General features: G+C 39.9%; 1 long non-coding RNA gene across 1 annotated transcript; it reads left to right on the top strand.

Annotated features, from left to right (window-relative positions):
- The first annotated feature begins 925 nt into the window (after positions 1-925).
- On the top strand, positions 926-20258 carry LOC131483411 (uncharacterized). The gene is made up of 3 exons (XR_009247643.1): positions 926-1106; positions 14959-15361; positions 19563-20258. It is a non-coding gene; the product is annotated as an uncharacterized LOC131483411 (long non-coding RNA).
- The last annotated feature ends 1835 nt before the right edge of the window (positions 20259-22093 follow it).

Genomic DNA, 22093 nt, shown 5'->3' with positions numbered 1-22093 from the left:
ATTTTAAGTCTATTTATTTATTTTTGAGAGAAAGAGAGAGAGAGAAAGAGACAGAGTGGGCAGGGGAGGGGCAGAGAGAGAGGGAGAGAGTGGATCCCAAGCAGGCTCCACACTGTCAGCACAGAGGCTGACGCAGGCCATGAACTCATAAACTGTGAGATCATGACCTGAGCCAAAATCAAGAATCAATGCCTAACCAACTGAGCTACCCAGGAGTTTCCATATTTTAATTTATACACCATTTAATAAGTACAATATTCATTCTTAAAATGAATTCACTTCCCGTTGGAAGAAAAGGAAAGGGTTAAAAAGCTAATACTTATTTTATGCCCCAAATGTTGCAGGCATCTTACATATATTTTTTAATCTTTACGAACCTCCATGATGCTGATATTATCCCCATTTTACAGACAGATGCGTAGAGGCTCAGATCTTAACTAAGGTCATATAGTTGGGAGATATCTGAAATTTAAACTGAGGTCTGCTGATGCTATAGCCCTTACTATATTTTCTTAGGGAGGTATTAAAATTATCTTCTTTTTTTTTACTGTTTGTTTATTTTTTAGAGAGAGAGAGAGACAGAGTGTGAGTGGGGGAGGTGCAGAGGCAGAGGGGACACAGAACCAGAAGCAGGCTCCAAGCTCTGAGCTGTCAGCACAGAGCCCGACACAGGGCTCAAATCCACGAACTGTGAGATCATGACTTGAGCTGAAGTCGGACACTCAACGGACTGAGCCACCCAGGTGTTCCATAAAATTATCTTCTGTGCCTTATCAGCCATCTTTGAAATGGCTAAGAACACCAAAAGGTTAGAAGTCTCATCCCAGGCAGTGGCCAGGCCAGCCTCTGAGTCCTAGTCTGGAGCCCTGCCCTGACCCTTCCTCATTGTGACTCCATGTTGACCATGGCCATCATCCTGTGATGATCTGCTAGAGAGTTCACAGCACTCTCAGGGATGTCTTGTGGGTCTGACCTCAGGGAGCAAGTCTGTGTTGGGGAGAATCTGGCTCACTGGCTTATGTGCACAGCATCTGGATACTTGCTGCATTTCTGTGCTTGACAGACACTAATACTCATGTTTCCTTCATTTCTTAAAAAACTTACAGGTGAGTCAAAGGGGAACGAAAACAACAAATGAGGGAGTTTTGTTAAGGGCTGGGGAAATATGAACAGATTGTGGCAAAGTTCAGGAAGAGTCCCAGAAGTGATGAATGATCTGAAGGACAGATTCATGAGGGAAACAGTACTAACAATAAACAGAAACAAGGCAATTCTCAACTACATATTACTTGACCAGTCCAGGGAATTCATATGGTTCTCTCTGAGGCTAAATGCCAACATATTTGAACTATAGTTTAGAGGCCTAAGCTGTAAAACAAATAATTATACAATGGTATTTAGATTGAACATTAAAAGAAGGTCATCTGAAAAACTTGAGGGGTTAGATGTATCTCTTAATGAACTGGTCTTAAAATGCAAAATGGGTTATACCCACTCACATGAAGCTTTTCACTCCACAAGCTATTATTTATTTATTTATTTGAGAGAGAGAGAGAGAGAGAGAGAGAGGGTCAGAAGGAGAGAGAGAGAGAGAGACAGAATCCTAAGCAGGCTCAGCATGGAGCCCAACACGGGGCTCAATCCCATGACCCTGGGATTATTACCTGGGCCGAAATCAAGAGCTAGATGCTCCACTGACTGAGACACCCAGAAGCCCCTCTACAAGTTAATTTTAATTGGAGTTCCCCTACTTTAAAATGGGTAACAATTCTGCCATCAACTGAACTGACATCTGGCCTGCCCTGTGCTGGCTCTGGACAATGCAGTGAAGGTGGTCCAGTTGGCTCTTTGTCCCTCCATGTGAAGATATCGCTTTCCCTCCTGGGTTCCCCTATCCCCTCATGGGGGCCCAGTCTTTCCTCTGTCCCTTTAGGGCCCCCTGACTGGACTGGATCTTAAAGATTCCTAGTACTCTTCTTTCAAACATGACTCTCTTCTGTCCTACTTCCTCTTTCTTTCATAATAAACAACAATCAAATTCCCTACCATTTCAGTAACATATTGATTATCCAAGAATCTTTGCATTTTAAACAAGCTCCTCTACTTCCCCTCTCCCTTGCAAAGGAATTAAAGCCTAAAAAATAGTTTAAAAGGGAAGACTATGTTGATTCCTCTCTCACTGATCTCTTAAAGACAAATCCTAGCCTTCCCCAAGATTGCAAACTTGCAATATATTCTAAGGACCTTAAGAGTGGCTCTTTGTTAATAGGTAATTTGTTAAGCAGAGCTCATTTTTTAAAATTTTTTAAAATTTTTATCCATTTTTGAGAGACAGAGCGCAAGCCAGGGAGGGGTAGAGAGAGAGGGGGGCACAGAATCCAAAGCAGGCTCCAGGCTCTGAGCTGTCAGCACAGAGCCCCACCCTGGGCTCAAACTCAAGAACCATGAGACCATGAGATCATGACCCGAGTCAGCGCTTAACCGACTGAGCCACCCAGGTGCCCCAAGCAGAGTTCATTTTTAATGTATTTGCTTCACTTTCCTCCGGGAACTAGAATAAGCTCATCCTAATCATTTCATGAATTTAAAATGAATACTATGCATTTAGGGGGAAAAAAGCACATAATTTGGTATTTTTATTAGTTTGGATGTTGCCCCATCTCTGAGTTACGATTTGCTTTACGTAGAATAAACATTATGGAAACATGTTGCATTGGGACAAAACACACATTTAAGAGAACTATCCACAGTATACTTTCAGCGTTTCTGGCTTTACATTAGAGAAAAAGTTCTGCTTGACTTAAGCCAGAGTGGAATTGGTTCCATGATGTTGGGACCTCTTACAATCAATGGAAAGACTCAAGAACTAAATGATGGGACCGAGGGAAGGTGTGTAGCTGGAACCACAGCCAAGGCACAAGCCAGGTAGGCTCTTTCTGGACGTATTGCTGCCCTCTCATGGCCATCCCGCACACTGGCTCCTGGAACCCCAACAGAACCGTGCCTGTGGGCCCTGCGCCTGCCCAGGTTGGTGCTTCTCGGCTCCACTACGATCACTGACTTCAGTTTTAAAATTCAATTGGCTGAGCCCAGGCCACATGCTCATACCTTGTGGCTAGCAGGTGGAGGAAGGGGATTTGCCCTTGCTAGTTTCAGTGGTGGGAGCTGGTCCTGCTTTGCACCAACACCTAACTGGGGAATTCCCCGGAAGCACAAGGGGTCTTCTTAACGCTGGTTATATAAAAATACACAAAAGCCTAAACCTAGCTCAGGCAAAAAATTCAATACCCGTGAAGGTAAAATTCTCAAGCAAGTGCAACCAAAACTTGGCTTGTTTTAATAATTAACCCAGATTTGAATTTTTTTTTTACCATATGGAGATGAACCTGAATATCTCTATCTTGTGCACTTTGGGGGCATGCTGGTTTTTTCCCCAAGGGAAGCGGTTCCATTATATACAGGGCACATGTGAAATAGGATACATAATTGTGAAAGAGTAAACAGGCTGTCTTATATTCTTGCATTTGAAATATTTCCTCTAGAAAATTATGCAAAATAACAAATAATGTTAGATAGGGTACAGCAGAGATCTGGATTGAAATGTATATACAGAACAATTCCTTTAGGATAATAAAAATTTGGGGGACAACTGAGTGACCGTTGGTTAAACCTCGGAGTCTTGATTTCAGCTTAGGTCATGATCTCATAGTTTGTGGGATTGAGCCCCACATCCAGCTCTGTGCTGACAGCATGGAGCCTGCTTAGGACTCTCTCTCTCTCTCTCTCTCTCTCTCGCGCGCGCGCGCGCGCCCTCTCTCTCTGCCCCTCCCCAACTCACTCTCTCTCTCTCTCAAAATAAATAAACTTAAAAGATTTTTTTATAGAAAAGAATTTGTTTCTGTTACAAAAGAGAGACACTTTGGAGCATCTATACCTGGATATATGATTTTAACAAATCGATGAAGTTCAACAAGGATCTTTATCATGAGGTTTTGCTCTTCAGACTAAATTATATAAATAAATATTACACATACATTTGATACATGGTTCAGTTCATTCTATGGCACAATATATATGTTACACATTAATACGTAATATATAAAACAATCATCTTAATAAATAACATAATTAGTTATATATTATACATAATGTATGATTTATATAATATACATAGCACAGTAGAACATGTAGTTTGTCTTATTTCTCCTTTTGCTCAATTTCTCGCTTTACATTTTATTATTTGCTTGCCCATTTTGAAGCTCATTAAGTGATAGTCTACTAAGTATTATTACTTAAACAGGTGATTAGAGAGAAGATTAAAGTAATATTTTTAATGATTTAATTGGAGTCTTTTTTTTTTTTTTTTTTGTAATTGTGTTCTCTGTTTCTGCCAGCGTAATGGGGAAATTGAAAGTTGGCTGGATATCATTTTCAGCTACTATTTATTCTCATTTCTCCATTTTATTTTTATAAGACAATTTCATTGGCTCGTTCAAGATATTAGACACATTTAATTAAACCATCCATGAGTGGTCAGTGTAAGAACAGTAAGTAGGAAGTAGAAGAGGAGAATTGAAAAGATTTTTTTAAAAAAGCAGAAATATAGGGAAATGAGTAGGAAAATGAATGGGTGAATGAAACCGAAAAGCCTAATAAATTAAAGTATGTGATAAGTATGTGTTGGAGACATAAACCTTGCTTCCTATCTTTCCTAATCAATCCAGCTGTGTGCTATGGGAAGCCATTCTTTCAATTTTTTTTTCAATGTTTATTCATTTTTGAGAGACAGAGACAGAGCATGAGTGGGGGAGGGGCAGAGAGAGAGGGAGACACAGAATCTGAAGCAGGCTCCAGTCTCTGAGCTGTCAGCACAGAGCCTGATGCAGGGCTCAAACTCATGAACTGCGAGATCATGACCTGAGCCGAAGTTGGATGCTTAACTGACTGAGCCACCCAGGCACCTCAAGAGAAGCCACTTTTTCGTCTGAGACTATTCCTTTTGATAGTTAAAATGGCTGCACAAACATGCACACAGTATTGCTTTTTTATAAGAATGGCATCGTTCTCTATTCTATTGGTAGAGATGGTTTCTACCCACCTGTATGTGTGTATGTGTGTGTATGTGGGGGGATTCGAAGTTCCATTTTATACCATATATACTTTACAATGAAGCACACATGACATTCCACAGAATTATGGAAAGCCTAGCTATCCCTAGTAGGGGATATGGCCTCCCAGGGTATGCATGCATCCACTTACGCATTTGGCTTCCCTTCTTGCATAAATCATAGCAGAAGTCATAATTATGCAACACTCACGATTGAGGGCTATGGAATCTGAGAGACCTGGGGAAAATCAGAGCCCTGCCACCATGTGCTAGATATGTGCTCACGAACAAATTGTCCCAGCCCTCTAAACCACTGTACACTCATCTGCAGGTGGGGAGAGTCACAGTACTCACCTCCCAGGGCTGTTGGCAAGAGTGCACAGGTCAAAAGCTCTCAGGATGCTGCCTGGAATGCACTACTTATTATAATCAGAATATGGCTGTTAATTCTTATATGATTTACAGTTTTGTAGAAACTTCACAAATTTTTTCTCATCTGATCCTCACTACCACCTATGTTGTTGACGTTTTTAGTATTACTCTTTTATAACATTCTTTTTATAAACATTCTCTAAGCTCACAAGTGTTGAAATTGATCGAGGTTCCACAAGCTAGAAACTGGTGGGACTGGAGTTTTAACTCTGGTATTTGTATTTTAAGACATTTTTCTCGACTGTTGTCAACCAATTATTATTTTGTCTCCTGTTCCATTAGAATACTGCTTTCGTCCAATTCATTCTTTAAATACACATGGACTCAGATATGTTCCTATTTCCTGTACTGTAGTAGGTTAATGTTGTCATTTTTTGTGTGTGCCTCAATTATGATTTTGCATTTCTTGTGGGTATACATTGGAAGTTTTGAATTAAAATAGAACTTCAGTCCTTATAGTTTAATAATGGAGAGTCTGAAGACATAGGCATTTCTTTTTTTAAAAAAAAATGCTAGTGTAATGACAATTGAAGCACAATAAACTGCATATTATAAAAAGTGTAAATGTGATAATTTTAACATAGGTATAACTCACGAATTGATCAGCACAGCCAAGATAAGGAACGATTTGTTCCAAAAGTTTCCTGGTGCCTCTCACAACCTTTTCCTTTTGCATCCTCTCACCCCTTCCCCACCTTCAAGCAACCACCGATCTGATTTATATCACTACAGGTAGTAGTTTCTAGAATTTTATATAAGTGAATCATACAATATTTACCTTATAATTGGGATATGTGTCAATAATCTGTTCCTCCTTATTGTGGTATAGTTTACCACTGTATGAATATACTACAGTTGTTTATTCATTGAGCTATTGACGGACATTTGACATGTTTCTGGTTTGGGCTATCACAAAGAAAGCTACTATGAACATGGTCTACAAGTCTTTGTGTGTTTATATGATTACAGTTCTCAACCCGGGAGTCAAATGGCTAGGTTATATGGTTGGGTAGGTACATGTTTAATTATGTAAGAAACTGCTGAACTGTTTTACAAAGGGGTTTAACCATTTTACATTCCTACCAGAAGTATATGACAGTCTCAGTTTCTCCACATTTTTGCCAACCCTTTGTAGATTGGTCTTTGTAATTTTAGCCATTCAAGCGGGTAGCAGTGGTATCTTCTTGTGGTTTAAATTTGCATTTCCCTGATGACTCATTAGTATTTTCATGCACCTAAATGCCATCCATATATCTTTGTTTTGTTTGTTCAAATTGACTTATTATTGAATAAAGGAGCTTTTTTTAATATTCCAGATATAAGTCTTTTATGGGATGTGTTTTGCACATCTCATATGTGCAAATCATACATGATGATTTCTTCCCAGTCTATGGCATGATCTATATTTTAATGATGGTCAGGCATAGGAATTGTCACCCTGAGTTTTTTCAATCTCAGGACACCCCTTTGTCTTGGATCTCATTGCCAACTGCTTGTCTAGACGTTTTTCATTGTTCATTGCCTTTTAGTACATCAGCCTTGCTTCTAGACTGGACTTTCAGTCCTTGTGGTGGTCATTCTTCTGATTCTGTGTTTTGTCTCCTTACTGTCCAAGTGTAAGATGTGTTTTTAGCTCACAGGATCATAGACTTTAGTAGAGCAATTGCATTCATTAGAACCCTCAGCACATTCAAATAAAATGTAGCTTCTTAAGGACAAAACCAAATATTGACTAGTTTATAATACTCATGAAGAATCTAGTCGTTCATACTTATTGATCAAACAGCCACTGTGTATAAGGGCCTTCTTTATGACTCTAATGGTCAAGAAAGATTCTAAACAGGTGACTACAGATTTCTGGAAGACTGACACTGTCTGCTAAGTCCATGACATTGACACAGGCTGGGTGATGGTGGTTATAAAAAATGTAAGTGCTGCTATTACATATGGAGACTCTACAGTTTAGTTCAGGACACTTTCCAAGACTTCCCAAAATGGATGACATCACCATTCAACACAAACTGTTTACCACTAATTTAGGGCTTACTGCTCCTCTACTAAGAATACATATGAATTTATTCTATGACTTATACACCTTTCAATGCTCTATTTTCCTTCTGAGTTCAACACAATCATTAAGGGGAAATTGTTTATAATGGATAAAGAATATCATCCTGCTGATTATTTTGTGTCAAAGTTTTAGGCATCCTGATTATAGACTATGGAATCTCAATGCTGGGAATGTATCTCAGCCCTGGGTGAGTGTAACTGCAGATTTAGTTAGTACTTAGGCCCACCCATTCCCCACATTCAGGGATTTCTCAGAATTTACTTCATAGGCTTGTCTCTCCCACCCCCACCATTCTGAATGTTAATTCTAGGATATTAATTCTAAATGCAGCAGTTGCCTAGTCAGGATATATCCTTGGCCCATTTTCTCAGGGGTGGCAAAATTTGAAAAGAAAAACTGAGAAGGATCAACCTCCTCTTTGTTGTCTCTATAGCCTGTCTTGGCAGTCACTACTCCTGGAAGGCCCTTGGCTGGTCCTGGCAGGGACAAGTTCCTCCTTGTTTCTCAGAAGGCCTCTAGCTGGGGACAGTCATCTGTGGCCTTTCCTAGAGTCATGGACTGACATACTCACACTTGGTTTTCTTTTTGTACAGAGTTAAATAGTCTATTGTTCCTTGCCATCTGGACCCTGCTCACTAGCAAATTATGGAACAGACAAATTTTCTATTTTTAGTTTCTTATTTAAGGAAAAAAACCCCACATAGGGCACCATTACAGTCAAGTGTAGTTTCTTTTTCTCTGTTCTTTCTGCCTTTAACCCTCCTTCATAGATGCCTATTACATGGTAGAATCAAAGTGAACTCTTGGTTCATCCTACAGAAATTAGCTGGTTTCCATTACAACTTAAGCTGGGCATTTTATGTTGAATTTTAGGTTCTAATACAAGTCTTTCTAAGAAATGAGTGACTGAATAGAGAGAAACTTAGAGAAAACGCTAGTGTTTGACTTCCTGAAGGGAGGGAGCTTTGACATGAGAGGGTGTGAATCACAGGCAAGGCTGGTAATAAAATGGGGAGTCTGCAGGAAGGAGTCTTGGAAAGTTTTTGAAGGTAAATTCCAATTAGAAGATGAAAGGAAAGAGAAACCTATTGCTCAAACAAGGCTGTGTGAGGATATTTGCAGCTGGGAACATGATTAGAATGCAGAGCTGATAATAAAACACAAGTGGGGAAGGGAAACTTTAAAGAACTAAATGAATAAAGAAGTAAGGTAAAATATTTTAAATCATGTTTAATGAGCTTGAGATAGAGCAAGCCCAAAAGCAGAACTGAAATGTGCTGAGAAAAAATGAAAAAGAACCTAAATACACCTCTTCCCTATAATGAGGTGGGGGATGGAAAGATGCAAGGGTCTTCTTTAGAAAGGTGGCAGGGAGGGGGAGTGGAGATGGGAGGCAGAAAGGAAGGGGGGGCAGCAGAAGCTCCCTCTCCTGTGTCGCCCCCCTTCCCCTCCCCGATGTAGCTGCTTTTCTGGGTTTGATTATACACATCTAAGTGCCTTGAGTCATTTTTACCCGCTGTCCCCCTGCATCCTGACTCATGTCATTGTGCACTGAGCTGTAGCTGGCAGACCAGCGTGCAGATTAACAACCTGACATGCCATTGATTGATCACCTACTCATTTGGTACTTAATCATACACTGCAGCACATGTCACTTCATTTTTAAGGTGAATGTGTTTCATTTCACCAGCCAGATTGTAAGCACTGTGAGGACAAGGACTATAGTCTATTCATCTTTGCTCTTCTCATGGGCCCCTATCAATTGCTATAAACATAGAAAGAAGCCAAGAAATACATGCAGGCTGGAAAACTGTCCCATGAGTTTGCAGTTTCTAAAAGGTCTTCAGGAAGAAGGCCATCCAGATGTGGAGGCCATCTCTAGTAATTCTGCAGTCCTCACACTAATCCCAATGTTCTTACATGTCCAGGGACTGAAGAACAGTCCACACATAATCAGCACTTGACTTGTTGCTGTATTTCCAAGTGATAGAAGGACTGAGAAGTTTACTTCCTTCTAATTGTGTAGTATGGTCAGTTGTGTCTCACTATTGATGGAGTCACATTGCCTAGGGTTGGAAGATGGGATGATCTGGGGCCACTTATGCAACTTCTGTCACCGCACCTAGACTTCTGGACCTTACTGCTTTGGATTCAGTGGGGATTTTTCACTCAGCAATTAAAAAAAATATGTGTATGGGAACAGTCAAACATATATGTGGCTGGACAACACAGAAACATGCGGCTGATTACATTTGTAATGTTCAGATATGTCTTCTTTTGTAATTAGTAGTTCTTCATGATAACTGGGGCTAACTCTCTCATTGATCACCATTTCTCTCCAGGTTTACATCTTGGTCTTAGCTCTGAATATTTTGTTTTTGGATTTTTGCTTTCCTAATTTTTGAGTCTAAGTATTCCCTGATTTGGTATGGGGACCCCTTAAGCTCTTCTTTAGCTCAATGCATCTTCAAAGGTGCACCAGGCATGCTACCATTGCTGCTTTTGTGGCAATTGTTGATGCAGATGTTATGCTTTCTCTTTATGGTACTCCATTTCCTATCTTAACTCCTACTCTCTCATTCCTTTCAATCCTGGAGCCCAAAGCTCAGACAGGAGTGATCACTGGAACAATGGTAGGGACTGTCACAGAAAGGAAGGAAGGAGGTTTGACTTAATTTGGGCTGAACTTGGAAGGGTGGATAGGATTTAGACAGGTGGGAAAGAAGAGAATACAAAAGCGTTTTTTTAAGGTTGAGGGTGGACCAGAGAGACCATGTAATGAAGAGACTGGAAAACAGCCAGTGCTTGTGCTGCGGATGAGCTAAATGCTAGGCTGAGGAGTTTGGCTCTTCTTCCATCACTATGGCTGCCTGATGAAGATGAGCTGGGGACTGGGGTGATGAATGCTTTGTTTAGGAAGAAGATGAAAGTACATTGATGTAGAACTTGCTTCTTTAAATCCAGCATCACACTGGTAAAATGTTTACAAATTAACTACTTCCGGGGTGCCTGGGTGTCTCAATAGGTTAAGCGTCCAACTGTGGCTCAGGTCATGTTCTTGCAGTTTCTGAGTTTGAACCCTACTTCAGGCTCTGTGCTGACAGTTCAGAGCCTGGAGCCTGCTTCGGATTCTGTGACTCCCTCTTTCTCTGCCCCTCCCCTGCTCACACTCTGTCTTCCTCTCTCTCTCAAAAAAATAAGTAAGCGTTAAAAAAAATTTTAAAAACAACAAATTATCTATTTCACAGGTGATTTTTCTGGCTTGCATTCTGAACTGACTTGAAAAATTTGCCAAGACAATCTTTTCTTTTTTTTATTCAATGTTTCAAACATTGAGTCTTGAAAATTTCAACTGGTCATTTCCTCTAAGATATTTTAAACATATTTCTCTATTATTAATATTTGAACTGTGCATATGTGTGTGTTACTAAATGTCCACTGTGTTAGTCTTTCTAAGATGGTCCTAAATAATATGTCTTGTGAATTCATGCCTTTGTGTGATTCTCCCCACTTGAGTGTGGGCTAGATGTAGTAACTGACTTCTAGCATTTAGAGTATGGTAAAAGTGATGGTATGGCATTTCTTCAATTAGGGTACAAAACGACTTTGCCATCCATTTTGGGTGTCCACTCTCTTGGAACCCTTGTTCTGGAAGCCAGTTACTACATTATGACAACTCTTATGGGGAGGCACACATGGCAAGGAATTGATATTGCCAGGCAAAAATTAGTGAGGACTTTAAACCTGTTAATAGTCTTGTGAATGTGCCTGAAAGCATATCATCCCCTGTTTGAGCCTTGAGATGACTGTAGCCCCAGCCAAGACCCAGACTATAGCCTTGTGAGGGCTCTAAGTCAGAGAACCTAGCTAAACTGTGTCTGGATTTCTGACGCACAAAAACTGTGACAATAAATACTTGCTGCTTTAAGCCACTAAATTTTAGATAATTTATAATACAGCAATAGGTAACTAATACATCCATTAATAGAGTTTGTGGGATAAAATTATGGTATGCCCTTGTGATAGGATATAGGTCAGTCACTAAAACAACAAAGTAGAAGACTAACAACATGGGAAAATATTCACAATATGCTCTTATTTGTCAATAGCAGGTTGTTACTAAACAACTTGTACTATGTAGTCCATGATATATATGAAAAATACTGGAATTATATTCACCAACACATGTATACAACATGGATTATTAAATTTATGGCTGGTATATTTTGTTGCTTTACAAATTTCCTGCACTGAATGTGCATTAATTGTAGAATCAGAAGGGAAAACAACATACTCTTCTTCTTTTTTAATTTTAGAGAGAGAGGAAGAGAGTGAGTTGGGGAGAGGGGCAGGAGAGAGAGGAAATCTTTTTTTTAATGTTTATTTATTTTTGAAAAAGAGAGAGAGACAGTGTTTGAGCAGGGGAGAGGCAGAGAGAGAGAGGGAGATACAGAATCAGAAGCAGGCTCCAGGCTCCCAGTCATCAGCACAGAGCCTGACATGGGGCTCTAACTCCTAAGCCATGAGATCATGACCTGAGCCAGAGTTGGATGCTTAACCAACTGAGCCACCCAGAAGCCCTGAAAGAGAGGGAATCTTAAGTAGGCTCCACACTTAGCATGGAGCCTCACACAGGGCTCTATCCCATGACCCTGGGATCATGACCTGAGCCCAAATCAAGAGTCAGATGCTCAGCCGACTGAAATATCCAAGTACCCCAAAAGGAACATACTCTTAAACTGCACAAACAGGGCAGACTTCAAACTTGGTCCTATTAGCATTGTACTTGAAGGACATTTGGGAGTGGATTTCTAATCAGCTGGAGGCAAACTGGTGGCTAGCACTGTTTTAAACTCAAGTTCAACATTGCAAATTAGCAGTTTATTTAAAATAAACATTCACTGTTTATTAGGATCAAAGAATGTCTTCTTGTATAGGTGGCATTTAACACGTCAGAAATGTCCTTGGTGCTTTGGTTGTGCTGATTATTCTCACAAGATTCTAGCCACCTATGCTGGCACCTTGCTAGAAAGTTTATGTGGTTCAAGAAGAGGGCACTCAGACCACAGATAGTTAGGCAGCAAGAACCAGAGGAGGTGTGTGAAGACTAAGTGTTTAAGAGTTGGTTTTGAAACTGATTCCTGCACTTGATAAAAACTTAACTTTTCCTATATAATCCCCATGCTATTTTTCTCAAAGTAGAAAGACACTGGAACTTGTTTGTTGCAGAGTGAGATGAAATCTGTGCACCGTAATTAAATAGCTGCTGTGGCAAAAGGAAAGAACTTTTGGTGGTTTGCTCCTGATAATGGTTTTAAATTCTTATTGGACTCATTCAACTTTGCAGAATTATTGGGTTTTGGAAACATATATTATGGTGATTTGGCTCAAACAGAAAGATTGCTTTTTTCTCTGACAATTCTGGGATTTTCTTGAGTTTTGTGTCAGTATTTTTCATGGTTGACATTAGTTTCTCTGAAACTATATGTAGAGCTCATCAATGTAGAGCTCACTCAAGCAAGAGAATGAACAGCTTGGGGTAGTAAATGCAGGGGAAGATCGCAGAGGGGGTTCAGGCTCTGACATCAGGTGGCAGAGTTTGTTGTGTATCCTACCTTTAGGTGCTTCCCTGACTTCCAGTTTTCAGTTTCCCTTGTCTGAATCAAAAGTACTTGTTTCATAGGAATGTTAGGAAGAGTGATTGAGATACTGCTCTTAGAACCACCTCTGCTATGAAGTATGTATTCAATAAATATATTAAGTACTTTGAAGACCTATCAATAAATTCTTAGTAGAGCCCTTCCTGAAAAAGGACTTGGTTTTAATGAACAAATTTAGTCAATGGGAAAAATATTTTGTAGAAATGAGGGAGTTCATAAATTCTCAGATTGTCAAATGGTATATGATAAATTGATGGAGTTGGAAGGAAAAATACAGGGAGGGTAATGCAGTCTTGCTGGATATCTAGTAAAATCAAATGCCACAGTCCTTTGGAAATGGGAAGTAGGGCTCTTAAAGCTCATTACCATGGATCAGGGAGGTTTCTAAAATTCCCAGGAAAGTTCGGAGGAGGGAATGGCTATAAATGTACCTGACCCCAGGCGACCCTGGCCTGGGAAGTTACAATAGCCTTCCAGTTGGATCAGGCCAGAAGGTCATTTTTTTTTTAAGAGAATGGGAAAGGCAATAATGTTGGAACTGGTTAGAAGAGCCTGTGGTCACTGCCACTCTGAACTCTTCTGGAAAGAGAGAACAGAACAGTTGAATCACTGTAATGAGGGTTGCAAGTTTCAGACTTTAAACCAGTTTATGCATCTGGAAACCCATGCAGATCTGGGAGGTAAGAGAAAGAGAAAGAGATTAGAAAGATAGGCAGAAAGATGGACTATCTGGGTTTCTGTGCAGTCTAGTGTGTTAATATTAGGATCTATCTTTACTTTATATTATTTGAAGCCTTCTTTACAATAATATTCTAAGAGTCTTCATACAAGTCTGAGGTTAGGGCACATCCTACCAATGGACCAAAGGACAATAACAACTGGACTATGTGCGTACTCTGCACCACATGCCTCATATTTATCATCTCCATTGATCTTCACAATGACCTTGTAAAGAAGAGACGGAAACTCATTTTACAGATAAGGAATCTCAGGTTCAAAGAAGGTAAACAATTTGTTTAAAGTCATACAGCTCAGACAACCATGTAGGTTGAAATTCAAATACAGGTCTCTCCGGAATACAACGCCTATACACTTTGCTTTACTTATTCCAAGGTCTTGGAGAAAGAAAGGGAACAGTTTATGCCAGAGGAACTTATTTGTCCAAAAGTTGGTAAAAATTTGTTTTGTTGTACTCATTTCTAAAGTCTGATCTGTTCACAGAGGGTCCCAGTCATAGTTAAGTGGGTGCTGTCCTCCTGCATGGAGAGTAATTAGAGCAACTCTTCAAAACCACCTGCATTGTAAGTGATTATAGGGATGGGACCTTGAAGTGGTTTGTGGTTGTCAGTAAACACAGTAAGTGTAACAGTGAAGTTCACTAGTGGGAGGAATGAGAGAGTTTCTGAAACACAGCTTTTGAGAGTCAGGAAGGCCTATGAAGACAGGACAACTTTTTCCCAGGGGTTTCATAAATCTGTTGTGTTCAGGGTTCAGATGTTTGTGCATATACACTTTTGAAGAAGTTCAACTGGTTTATTTGCAGACAGGTGCCCCAATCCATAATTTCCACTGGAGCTGAAACAGTTCTATAAATGTTTCCATAATTTAGTCCATTCCCTACACAGGCAGAGGCTGCCTAAGTCAAATTAGGTGTTCAATTTTCTTCTCCATTTTATTTCTATCTTTAGTTTTCTTCCCAAGATGTATAACCAAAAGTTAGAAAGAAAGAAAGAAAGAAAGAAAGAAAGAAAGAAAGAAAGAAAGAAAAGAAGAGAGAAAGGTCTTTTCTCTATGTGCATTTCATCAACACAGCCTCAGCTTGAGATCCCTTGGGAAAAGCCTTTCAAGACAGGCAGAATGATGTCCTTCCTGCCACAACATAATTTCCCAGCTGCCAGGGGAAAACTAGATATTGTACCCTAAACAACAACCAAGAGAGACTAGATAATCACTCCCTAAGGGCACTTGATTCAGCCTCCCTCACAAAGGGCTGTAGAAACAATCTTGAAGTTACTATTAACTCTACAATTTAAAAGACACAAAATGGATTCCTGTCCTTACTTATTGGAATGGCTGTACTGTGTTTTTCAGGTGGGTCTTCATTTTTATTTAACAAAGTATAGCACTACTGGTATAAGGCATGGGAACAGAGAGAGTGGAGCAGATCACATGTGGGCTAAGATTAATCTTAATGGGAAAAAAAGTCTGTAGAGGGGTTCAAATTTCTTTCTTGGTGTTTCTCCCAAGATGTTCTTGTAAGTGCCCAAATCTTGTGATGTCTGCAAAAGTATGTGTGAAAACCACATGTTCTGATGCAATACAACTCTACACAATTCTTATCTGGAAGTTTATAAGAAACACGTGCAACTTTCTTAGAAGCACCCTGAGAGAAAGCAAGTGTAGCCTGAAAAGGCTTCTTTTTCATTTGTTCAGTCTTCAGAATGTTGTGGATTGGCAGTGACCCAATCCCTCTGGTACCTGCCATGAGAAAACTCAAATTTCCCTTTTCTTTTCAAGAACCACACAGATACACAGTCTAAGGGGTCTTGTAAACTGACACGGAGTGGCCCTTCTCCTCGTGCATCCCTTAATGAAAAACTTCTTGGAGGCTTCATAATTGAGCTGTTGTCGCCACTGACAAAGCTTCTGCCAAGGCTTCTGCTAAAAACCCAGAAGTGGTTAGCACTATTTTTATCAAGAGCAAATAGAAAATAATAATTTCCTCAGGATACACATCCTCTCAGCAAAGAAAAAAAAATTCTCATTTTGACAGAGAAAAGAAAGGTTTAAACAGAGTCAGTTGAGAGCTCTCTTCATTTTTACATGATCTACTTTCCTCCAACCACAATGGTGTGAAGATTCTGATGCTTGAAAGGGTTCTCTAGAGGTGGTTCAGTTCTCTCCCCATGGCTTTGATTCCAGCAGATAAGAATCTATCTAATTTCTAAGCCTGCCAAGAATGGAGCTTGCTCAGCCTCCTCTGGTACCTCGTTCCGGTGTTTCACAGCCCTCACTTTCAGGAAACGCTTCCCCGGGTGCTGCTGTCTGTGTCTGCCTTCTCCTGACGAGTCCTCAGGGAGGTGGACTACACCCGCTTACTGCCTGTGTATCAAGGTTCTTCACAAACTTGGAAGACTCAGTCAATCGCTCCTCGCCCTTCCCTTTGCCAGACCAAAACCAGACAATTTCTTTAACTTTTCCTTTTGGGTCCTAGTTTCTCAATGGTGTTTTTGGGTTGGCCCCTTGCCTCACTAGCCATCTCCCTCTCCTGAAGGGAGTGTGCCCTAGTGGGAAGATCCCTCTGGGCTCCCCCATGCTGTAATTCTCAAATTTCGATTTCAAGTTCAGAAATAGCTCAATTAACTCAATAAGATTTTTTGACTAGCTCTTAAAAATAATACTGCCTAAAAGTATTTCTAAGTTTTGTGTACCTGTGGGAAATTAACTACAAATTCCCCCACAGAATGTGAGACAAACAGAAGACCTGAACTGATTTGCTGGTCTAAATTGTGGCTGGGTTTTTTAAGGCAAAGAATAGTTAAGGTAGACTTAACTTCAAATAAAAAAATCATCTATTGCTTCTTATCTTGTTCTGGTGATATTAGAATGAGAGACATAATTTATTATCCTGAAATATTAAAATTCAACATATATGGGTCTCCACATAGATTGATGCAAATCAAACAGGAGGAGAGAAATCAAATAATTGCTAACAAGTCTTCCAAAGTCCCATGGAACTGTTTGGATTTTTTGTTAATGGCAGTTAAAGCCCAATGGTTATCCACTGTTTACACAGCTATTCTGGAGATATGCTGGGCCCTTTACCCAATTCTGAAATATATCAGGATATTTCTGACTTGGGAGTTTATATTCTATGAAATTTGGTTCGGCATGTGCTGAACAACTGCTTGGCATTAACCGCTCATGTACAAAATATAAATTACTGCCAAGCCATAGAGACCTTTTAGGCATAATGTCAAGTTTTGTCTCTTGGTTGGATACTCCCACTCTAGAAATGAACCAGTGAGACCATTCCAGATTTTCTAAGCATCTTAAACTAAGGAAATTCCAACTCACCATGTGAAATCCTTTTGCAGAGAAAAGGAAATATAGCCCAAGCTGGTGACTTATTCTGATACACAGCTTATAAATTCAGGGGGAAAAAAATCAGAGAGATCATGGTTGTAAATAAAAGTGATAATTGATTCATGAGTCAAGAGTGGACTCAAAATATTCTTTTGGAAAGTTTAACTTATAGAGGGCAGCACAACAGATTGCTTACATGCTGTTTTAAAAAATAAACATTAGTTACATTTTTAGAACATTTATTTTCATGGAATAAAAAATGTAAGATGTTATCTAATTAATTTTTATAAATGAGATCAGATTGGGTAGACAGTGTATCACCACTTATAAATGGATTAAAATAAAGGGAATTTAAGGGTCTCTCTAAGGTCACACATGATTCAGTGGTGGGATGATTAATTCACACCTACACAGAAATGAAGGGACTAACATCCCATTCCTCTTGTGAAGTATATTATCCAGAAGCCCTCCAATGGAGGAAGGCTGTGTGAGAGTTTTCTGATGTCTTTTATTTCCCACTGCTAGGTGGTGAACTTTTTAATCCAAGAAGATAAAATCACAGAATATAAAGACTGAACGAATTTTGGATATAGTTTAATCCAGTTCTCTCCTTTTTATATATAAGGCCTCTGTGAGATTATCCAAAATCAGGCATGCATGCTTAACTCATGCTTACAACATGGGTCTTCTGGCTCTTCGCATTACACCAACCGAAAGCAACAGTGAACACAATTTCATTTATGGAGTAGTAAAACAGATTCAAAATCCATTTAGGCTAGGATGGCTCTTTTCTTCATATATCCTATACTTCTGGTGCCTATTTTGGGGCTTACTGTTAAAAGTGTTCATGGACTGTACATAAGGTACCATGTGTTTCTTCTGGTAAATCAAAAATAGTTTTTATGTTATAGCTGGGGGAAGATTTCATCTACTAGCATAAAACACTGTTATAAACTTCCAATTCACACCCCCCCTCCAAAAGCATTCCATTCTGCATGTTGTTGGCAACTGCTTGCAAGGAACATGCACCATGTGAAAAAGTAATTACTGCCTTGCCTAAGGACTGAACCTGATTCTATCAGCATGCCTAGGCTTTTGCAGATAACAAGAGAGCAAAGCCAGGGCTTACTAAGAATACTGCAGATTTTTTTTTAACCTTCTGAAAATTCATTCTTTTCTAATGATTAGGTATGGAAAAAAGTGAGTTAAGGACTGCTTGACAGTTTGCTCAATAGAAGCTCTGTAATATCACCTCCCCTAGTCTTCTTTGATATAGAACCAGCCATCTATATCGACGGCTTCTCTTCCTCTTTAATAAGTTGTAAATTGAGCAACATAATTCTTCCCATGTCTAAGACTAGTCAGCCAAAATACTGTGTTCAGAAATTGGCTGGCTATATGTTATAACTTGTCTGTCATCACTTTCTTTCATTACAGTCCTGTGGTTGGTTTTTGTAGACTTTCAGGACCTATTCACTAGCGGTTCACTTAATTTGGGTGTAGGCTACATGTTATATTCTGTGCTTATGTTAGACCAAAATGCCACATTCCACAACTCTATCCAGATGATCACTAATCATGTAAAAGGGTCAGTTTGGGGGTTTGCCCAGGCTGCTTCTATAAGACTTCTTTTTTTCACAATTGATAAAATTGATCAAATTTATCAACTTTTGTCTGTTGTGCTGTTATTTCACAGAAATGGCCTATTCTTGAGTTGTGTAGTCCACTCTCCTTTTACTCTTGAATATATCCGAAAAGGAACACTTGCAAAGTCCAGGGAGAGGAAGGCCTTTCCTTTTGATTATCGTTTATTGGAGCTCTTTGGAAATGGAGTGCACAACCTTCTAAAGAGAGGACTCTTTTTCAGGGGATGTATTTATAAAGGGAGCATGTTTCTGTGTTAACTGGAAGATTGGAAGAGACACTAAAATTCCTTTTGAAATTTCAGATTTGCTGAAACGACTCAAACACTTAGTTCAATGTAGGTGAGCCAAGGGAAGTGTTATACATGTAAATGGAAGGTTTTGTTGTTATTATTATAAGTAGTAGTTTTATTTGAAAACTAAAAGTGTTCTTTATTAGTTTTGTTGTTGTTGAGAGAGTCTTAAGGGATGACAGTTTTTGTTTTGGAATTAGAACAGAGCAGTTTGTTTGTTGTGTGGGAAATCATCTTAAATTGTGACACATATTGTAGCTTCTTCTGTAGGAGCAGCACGAGACTGGTGTAGCCTTTCCTTAAGGAAGTAGGCACCACTGGATAATTCAAGTCAAAGATAGGGAGTGCTCGACCTATGGACCATCTCCTCATACATTGATGAAGCAACCCTTATCTAAAGCCAACAAAAACAGGTAATTATTGCATCTCCTGGTTGAGGTGATAAACAACTCAAATGTGGACCGGTAGAGCATATCTGTGGGCTTACAATTCAAGTCAACCGTGAAAGGAGGAGGGAAACAGAGGAAACAGTTTCATTTCCCAGTAACTCCCCTGACCTGAATTAAGGTGGGAACTGAGGAGAATCTCTGTAAAAATAACAACATGCAAACTACAGAAAGACGGGGCTGTGCCCATTTAACAGTCTGGGTCCTAAACACTTTCTGGTTATTGTGCAATGAGTAAAAAATCCTCAGGGATAAATCATAGATCTAGAATTTTAGATGATCTCTGTGTAAGACAAAGAACAACAGCCATTCTATATCATGCCAATTTAACAAAGCAATGTAACATCTATTTGCCTGAACACCAAAGGCACTAGCAACTGGATGGGAAGAAAAGATCCAAATGCTCTTTCTCAGACAATCATTATTTCATTGACTTGATCATTGTCAGCCATCTTCAGCATAACTACAGGACAATTTTGAACATATTGAAGACTCTTAGAATATCACCACTCAGATTTTCTCCAAGCCTTCATAAAGACAGTGATTAATAAAGCAATTTGAAGGGACTATAATTTGGGTTTTGATTCACATGAATGTTAACTAGTAACACGAAATAACAAAATGATCTACATATGTACATGTGGTTACATAAAAAGTGTGTGTTGGGGGGTGGGGGCTGCTTAGCTATAACAGAAGACCTGAGAGTTCATTTTCCTGTATTTACATGGTCTTGTGTCAAATGTGGAACTGTGGGCAAATCTCTCACCATTCTGGGCCCAGTTTTCTGATCTGTAAAATGGGGTTCCCAGTGTCTGCCTTACCTTCCTTTGGAGGCTTGCGAAAGCAGTAGTCAATTATTATCTGCATTCTTGCCTGTGGTTTAAGAAAATCAGAGGGTAGTAGAGAATTGAGTGCCTGAGTGTTAAAGTGAGTTGCCAAGGATGCTTTTATGTGTAGCACTGTAGAGCAGAGCTGCCACTTGCTGTCCTGTGTGTCCCAGCTCTCCCTTCAACTCACAGCCCACAGAATGCCCCATGTCCACTGAGCCATGGCCAGCTCTATGGTGAGCAAGCCTATCAGACGCAAACATCCGGAGGTTTCCGACTCTCAAGTGTCTTACAGAAAATAGAGCCAGGAGCTCCATCTGGCACTCCATTTGCTAAATGTCCCATTGATGTCAAATACCAGAAAATGTGGCTGTTTAAAATCCCAGGGAATAAGATTTCCACTCAGCAGCTTTCTAATGGACACACACCACACTCTGTGAAGCAAAAGCCCTCCACAGCGTGGTCTGGTCACAGGCCCTTGCACACTAGCTCTCTGGGCCTCTGCTGCGAGGTATGACAAAGACACATGGCTGAGGAAAATGGACTGTTCAGCTTCAGCAGCATATTAATATGTTGCATGCCGACAGAGGGCAGTGTTGTATATCTGCAAAAGCCATACTCTACAACCTGAGACCACCAAAGCACTTTCCTTATGCCTTCCTCTACACCCTTGCACCAGTTTAATAACAAACAGGAGCAATTAAAGCAACTGCCTCATGAAAAATAGAACTTCTAGTCAAAGGTTACTGCTTCATGACCACTGTTATATTGCAAAGGGCTTCAAAATAATTTTTGATCATTCGTCCCCAGTCCTTTTCTGCAGAAGGCCACGTTCACGTTAGCCTCCCTTTTCAGAAGACAGATCCAGAGAGGCTAACTGGATGGTTTGGGGCATTCAGTCCAGAACCAGAGAGAGCTAGAAAGAAAACTCAGGGTTTTTGCGTTATATGCATTATATCCCGGGGAGTTCTCAAAATGGTGCTGTGCTGTCTTTGAATGAAAACCATCAACAGCCTTCATTTTCTCTTGATTAATTAGGGATGGTTGTCTGGCTTGGCAGTTCACTGGGACTTCACAGATGGGTTCCTTTCCTCACCATCCCCTAACTGCCATTTATTTCCCTTAAAGTTGATAGCTGATGACCAAACCAGCTAATTAGGTGTATTCTGCAGCCCAAAGAAGGAATCAGGGAGGGATAGGAAACAGACACATAAAATCAGGCCAAATAGTGAAACTGATTCAAGTGTTTAGGAGTATTAGTGCTTCATCCTTCGCTGTTTCCTCCCTACTATAGGATAACTGAGAACAGATTGCCCAGAATTTGGGAGCTGTCAGATCTTTCTCTTGCACTCCACACCATTGATCTCTGACTCCTACAGAATCTCACTTTGCATCCCACATTCTGAAGGCATTGAATCATTTTTTGGCTAATCACATATTGGCTTTGGTGTCATCTACACACGCAGCCTTACTGCTTCATTTGAAGCCTGGTGACACGTTCTATTATGTAATGTGCTGGCGATTGAGT

Source organism: Neofelis nebulosa, chromosome 8, assembly GCF_028018385.1.
Source record: "Neofelis nebulosa isolate mNeoNeb1 chromosome 8, mNeoNeb1.pri, whole genome shotgun sequence".
Classification (NCBI taxonomy): domain Eukaryota; kingdom Metazoa; phylum Chordata; class Mammalia; order Carnivora; family Felidae; genus Neofelis; species Neofelis nebulosa.
Note: the sequence above shows the minus strand (reverse complement) of the source record. Positions and strands in the feature narration are given on the sequence as shown.